The sequence below is a fragment of the Phyllostomus discolor genome, chromosome 5, assembly GCF_004126475.2.
Source record: "Phyllostomus discolor isolate MPI-MPIP mPhyDis1 chromosome 5, mPhyDis1.pri.v3, whole genome shotgun sequence".
Taxonomy (NCBI): Eukaryota; Metazoa; Chordata; class Mammalia; order Chiroptera; family Phyllostomidae; genus Phyllostomus; species Phyllostomus discolor.
Window position 1 is genome coordinate 132,568,547 of NC_040907.2, and position 6,837 is coordinate 132,575,383.

The 6,837-nt window shown below is 38.3% G+C and overlaps 1 pseudogene; it reads left to right on the top strand.

Moving 5' to 3' along the window:
* Nucleotides 1–5,625: 5,625 nt before the first annotated feature.
* Nucleotides 5,626–6,461, top strand: LOC114497094 (annotated as a pseudogene).
* Nucleotides 6,462–6,837: the final 376 nt, after the last annotated feature.

Below are 6,837 nucleotides of genomic sequence, written 5' to 3' on the forward strand. Positions count from 1 at the left end.
TACAGATATGGTAGAGGCACAGAGAGGTTAGGTAACTTGCCCAACATCACACAGAAACTAGGTGAAGAGCTGGGACATGAAAACAGTCCTGATTGACTCTACATCCTCTTAACCATCTGTTATACTGCCTTGATGCTAGGACAGCCCCCCTGCTTCAGTGGTTTAAAACTGAAAAAGAAATAGCATCACTACTGAATATTCTACTCTGTCATCTGTGGCTATCCTTTCCCTCTCCCTGGTCCCCTGCTTGCTCATTTATTTTTTGTTTCATTTGGCATATCTCATTTTGTTTTTTACCTCTTTTTCTCTGCATTTGCATGATGCATGTTTCATATCAGCAATTCAGTATCCCAGAGAGGTCTCTGCATGGCAAGGTTGCATTTTAGTTTGTTCATGAACTTAACACATATCGCCTCTTTCCTTTTAAAAGTCTCTGGTTTTCCAAACCCAAGACTTACAGGCCCTCCATTAACATATTTCTTATCTTTTCTTCACATGAACAAATTAAGGCTTTGAGGCAGAATCCAATTCTGTGATTGTTATGACCTTTAGGATGATGATAAACAATTTTTGCTCTTTGAAACTAATGTATATAATAACCTACTCTTCCTATAAAAAGTCATGTGTAAGTGTGAATTGTCAAGAACATTTTTGAGAAGGTTAAACAAGAAATTAAAAGCAACAGTTACCTTTGGTGTTGGTGATGGAAAATGGCAACTAAGCAGATTGGGGGTGGGGTGGGAGGGAGAATTCTCACTCAATACCTTTTCTTAGTTTTTGATATTTGAATCATGAGAATTCACTGACTACTCAAAAAAAATAAGTTGAAGAAAAAAAATGCTGTTCACTTTTACCTTGAAGGCAATCAGAGGCTACACCATCACCACAAGATCAGCCAGTTAGGACTTAGTTAGGTTAGTCTAGTGACAGATTTTCACAAGCAGTGAATGGCAGTTAAAAGCATAGAAACAGATGGCTTCCTCACTGACATACAGCCCATGCCACATCAGTAAGGGCATTGAAAGCTAAGGTACCGAGAGAGCAAAATGTACCAAATTATGTCAAATATTAACAGGTTCTGAAACCACAAAACTAAAAGCAGGACTTCTCAGAACCTTTAACATGCCATTGTGCATCAGACCCTCCCAAGAAGGGGTGGGCAGTGTTTCCTAAAGTTATAGGATTTTGCTGTGTATAATGCGCACTTTTTGCTCCAATTTTTGAGGGACAAATAAGGATGCACATTATACATGGGTAGTGCCAATTCCGTATCTATATAAATGTTTTTCTTTTATTTATGCTTATGTGTTAAATGGTATCTGTTTACAAAATAATACCCTGGAATACAATGATTGGTTTTGTTTCTAAATACAAATAAATAAAAAATGAATTAAAAATTAAGACAAGATATTTTTTTTCCTGAAAGTTTGGACCAGAAACATTGGTGCACAGTGTACATAGGAGCACGTTAGACACTGCAAAACACAGTATTTCACAGTTGGAACCCACCGCTCTGTAAGGGGGTGTCTCACAGAATCACAACATTGATTTTGTGTGCATGGAACATATTTTGGAAAATGCTGGATTATCAAGGACTCTTCTCAAGGAAAGATTCTGTTGAAGCAGCACAAGGAACTCAAAGTTCTTCAGAGCAGTGTAAAGTTATAACCACACACTCACCAATGCAGCATGTCTGAAACTAGGATCCTTTTGAATAAAAATATACAGTGCATTCAGTTCAAGGAAAATTGAATGAATATCTGTTCAAGGTGCTCTGGGGGCTCTGGGTGACAGGTAGGTAGGATAAAACTTCCTCCTACAGGAGAGAGGAGACCTAAACCATTAAAAAGGACTGGTTTTCATTCAACAGGTGGTGTGGCCTCCTTTACTCTCTTTTCTAAAGTGCTTGTTCTGAGTTATACAGTTCATATCCACTCTGAATGGAACTGAATATTAGCCCAGGCATTTGACAAAAGTAGTGCTCAACGACCTTCAAAACAGGACAATGGTAGTGAACAGGAACAGGGTCCATGGCATGCGGTGGTTGTGTAGCACATTCTTATCTAAGAAAATAGGCAACTGACTCCCATTTTCTGCCTGAAAACCAGAGGGACCAATCTGTTACCCCTAACGTGCACCATGACTAGTAAGTAATAGGTGGGAAGTCCCTGTGTACATCATAGATGTTGTTCGTGTCATCTGTGCCATTTGTGTCATCATAGGTGTCATAGTGAAGCTTTCGCTCAGGGTCCACTTCACCAGCAGAGAGAAGCTGGGAGAGTCGAAGGAAAGCTCTGGAAGTAAACCTTTTAAATGACACATGAGTTGAAAATAGTAATAAAGAACACTTTGAGGTTTAATAAAGCATTTTTACATATGCTGTTGTCTCTCAAAAAGTCCTCATCTCGATCCTGAGAGTGAAGGAGGTTCTCCCATCTCCATTTTACAGAAAACAAAACAAAAACTTGGAGAGCCTTAGTGACCTGCCCTTGTCACACAGTCAGCAAGTGTTAATGCCCGGAATCAAATCTACCTGTTCTGGTGCCAGATCTCCCATTCATTTAAGTAGACTTCGTTTGTGTGGACAGAAATGCTGTTCCACTAGGGGAGTTTAGTTTTAAATCTCACTCATTACTATGAGATAATATTAGGAGTTTAAAAGGACCTCCTTCCTCGCTTTGTCACTCGCACCTTGGTTCATATCCTGGGAGATGTAGCTACTGCAGCATCAGAAGCCTTGTTTTAAGAGGCTTTTGGAAGGTAATGTGAAGGAGGGACAGATAGTTGTCAGAGGTCTCTGGATAGGATTCCTGCACTGGGTGAGCCGAGGGCCTGGATTTCTCACCAAATGCATGGTTTCTATTCCAACCAACTTTTTATCCCGCTAACATACCAAAATTTTCTCTGCCTATGTAATCTCTCCTGTCTATCGTGTCTGCTTCTAAGCTCTCTGACTCTTCCCTTAAAAGCCAGTCTCAAACATGCTAACCACTGGAGCAAATCTCAAAAATGCAAATTGCTTGCTCCATCATTAGAGATTCCAATTCACCAGGTCTGTGGAAAGCCTGATTATCTGAATTTTTAACAAGCCTTTTAGATAATTCTATCACACAGTTGAAGAAGCCCATGCTTCTTTGATTCTAAGAGCCTGCAATAATATCAGAGTAAGTCTAGTGTTTTAAATAATTATTCATCCTGCTCATCAATAACACTTTGAGTTTAATTGTACAATAATAGAAAATCAGTGAGTGATTTAACCCAATCAGCATTCAGTTAGACTTTGCAAACACCTCTTGCTTACTTCACACAGGGTGCTGTGTGAGGCTATGGGTATAAACAACATAATCTCTGGCCTCCGTGAATTTATTAGAGGAGATGGGTGTGTGCACAAATCACATAATCCAGTGGTTTTAAAAGGCAGAATTCTTAGGGTACTCCTAAAGCACAAGAGAGAAAGGACCCATTCTGCCTGGAAGCCTGGGAATGCTTTCAGAGGAGGCAGCATTTAAACTACAACTGGTTTCAACAGACATTAAAGGAGAAAGAGCATTTTAGCAGGTGGGAACCTGGTGAGCAAAGATAAGGAAATAGGAAAACATAGATGTGTTCTTGGAACCCTGAGTAGGCTGTGTATAAGTAGAATATAGTTGGAATAGGTATCAAAATAGTTTTCATTTCCATGCTTTTTATAATATTTAATTTAAACCTCTCATTGGAGAATCATTCCTATTTTAAAGATGAAAATATTAACAAGTGACTTGTTAATGCAAAAGCCCATAGACCTTCAACAAGATATTAATTTTCGATGGGGGTGGGTAACAGAATCATAGAATATTGTTGCTCTGTAGTCAGTGAAGAAGGGAGTATTAGTGACTGATGAAGCCACATCCTGTAGGAAAAGAAGCATATGTAAACACACCATGCTGAAGTGCAAAATGCTATGTGAATGTGTGGCCTTCCTTGAAGATACACGTGCATTTTCCAGTTCTTTTGATCAGTTCTCCTACTGCCTGTTCTTCTTGTGCAGATCCATGCTCATGTTTGGGTCTTTATTATGTTTCTCCTCTGAGGAACACCATGATCCTTGGAACGTAGATGATTCCTTGTTCTGAGGTCAGGGAAAAGTTGGGAGGGGTCTGGGACAGCCTGTGCTTCCAGATGGCATGTGTACTTCTATAAAATGCGAGAGGCAACATTCAAAGGACAAAAAAGCTAATATAATGCTGGCTAGTGTGGCTCAGTGGGTTGAGTGCTGGCCTGTGAACCAAAGGGTTGTGGATTCGATTTCCAGTCAGTACATGTGCCTGGGTTGTGGGCCAGGTCCCCAGTAGGGGGTGTACAAGAGGCAACCACACATTGATGTTTCTCCCCTTCTCTTTCTCCTTCCCTTCTCTAAAAATAGATAAAATCTTTTTTTTAGAAAGCTGATGTAAAGGGGTTCCCCTTACAAGATGATCACTGCAAAATAAAATAAATTACATAATGTTTAATCAGAACAAGTTGCAACTATCTAGAAAAAAATCATTCCTAATAATTCACAAAAGAGAAGATTGATAGAAAGTATATAAAAATGTATTGTAATACCAAGAGGGCTAATATAATAGGCCATATTTAAGAATACTGATTCCTTAAATTAAGAGAATATAATTATACATGAATATTTTGTCTGATCTCTTTAAAAAATAAGTCCGTACTTTATAGTTGAGCACCTGCTACTTTCTGGGCTAGCAGGGAAGATAAACAGTGGGGGCTGAGGGTGATTCTGAGGAAAGTAGGGGCTGTAAGCAGTGTAACAAAGACAGACCAGAGCTGGTGAAGCAGTGTCCCACAGTTCACCGGCACTGGTAGTCACACAAATGAACCCAATGGGAGGGGTGTGGGTCACAGTGGGTCCCAAAATGATGAATTAACCTCATTTCTGAGACTGGTCCTTTGTCTTTGGTCAGATGAGATATAAAAATACTATAACTACTGAAACTATAGAGGGGCAAACCTGAGAAGAAATACAAATAAAACAATGGTATTTAAATCTAACATATTAAGATTTGAGGAACTAGATTTTGTTTTGGTGTACAGACCAGCATTTTATTATTTTAGTGGTATACATGTACTCTTTTTAAGCATTTAAATACTTACAGGTAATTTATTATGGTAGGATTGTGATTTTAATAAGCAAATATTTAGAAGCATTTGCATTCACAATCAATATTTAAATATTTGGAAAGTATTCATTTGATCCATATTTAAAAAATTATTTTAGTTATGAGATGTGTACAGATATTTGATATTTAAAGGGATGTTGACTGTTTAATGATTAAAGAAATGGTAATTATTTGATGCATTCATAAGACTATGAAGCTGAATATTAAACAACAAAATGTAATGAGCCCCAAAGGATGCTCAAAGATTAAATAATTTATCGATGGTTACCATGATAGAGTTCATTTAATTTAATAAGCATACCCCACATTCATGTATTTATTTATTATTGAAATATGAATAACATATAAATTGCATATAGCTTTAAGTGTAAATATAATCATTTGATATACGTATAGTGCAAAAAAACCCCCTCATTTCTGCCACCACCTTCTCCTACCTTGCCACTTTGCTCACCTGGTCTGAATGCATCAGAGTTGTGAATACTTTTCTCCTGTAGGAAGATTATTCTAAGTGGAATATGGTATTCAGACTGTCAAGCTTGGTTCTACAGCCATTGGGGTCCAAATATCAGAGGGAGTGTGCATAGCTGTGAAGAGGATTGACTCCCCACTCATGGAGCCAGCACCATTGAAAAATTGTAGAGACTGATGCTCATGTAAGTTGTGCCACAAATGGACTAATTGCTAATGCTAAGACTGTAATTGATGAAATCAGGGTGGAGACCCAGAATCATGAGACAATGATAATGGAGAGTGTGACCTGGGCTATGTCCAATCTGGCTCTACAGTTTGGAGAAGATGCAGATCTGGGTATCAGTCTTGTCCCTTTGGAGTGGCACTGTGTTTTAGGGGAGCTGATGAGAAGGGACTCCAACTGTTCCATATAGATCCATCTGAGATCTTTATAGAGTTTGATGCTCAAGCAAGCCAGATGCTCTGGCTCTGCTTCAGAGGGTACAAAGATCTCCTTGCAAGACATTTAGCACAAGTCTATGACTCTGAAAGAAGCCATCAAATCTTTGCTCATTGTCCTCAAACAAGTAATGGAGGAGAAGCTGAATACAACTAATACAGAGCAAGCCACCATGCATCCTGGCCAGAATTTACACATGTTCACAGAGGAAGAGAGTGAAGAGGTTATCAAGGACATTTAAGGAAGTGTGATCCTCAGAGCTTCTCTGGGACAATTTCAGTTCTTCTGATTGCCCTTTACTTTTATTTCCTGTTCTATTCCTTGGAAAATCTCCAGCGTATTTGCATTTTTTAATGATGTCTTTACATAAAGACAGTTCTGCAATAAAGAAAAACTTAAATATTTGTTAATAGAGTAAAAAAAGATCACCACAATAAGTTAACATCCATCACCACAGTTTTTCTTGTGATGAAAACTTTTAAGATCTACTCTATTAGCAATTTTAAAATACACGGTTCAGCCACAATGCAGATTATAATTGGTAATTACATTCACCATGCTATCTATTACATCCAAAGACTTATACCCAGAAGTTTGTACCTTTTGACAACTCTTTACCCTTTCATTCTCTGTATCTGTGCATTTGTGTGTGTTTTTTTGTTTGTTTTAAAGATTCCACATATAAGTGTGATCATATGGTATTTAACCTTTTTTCACTTAGCATAATGCCCTGAAGTTCCATTGATGTTGTTGCATATGGCA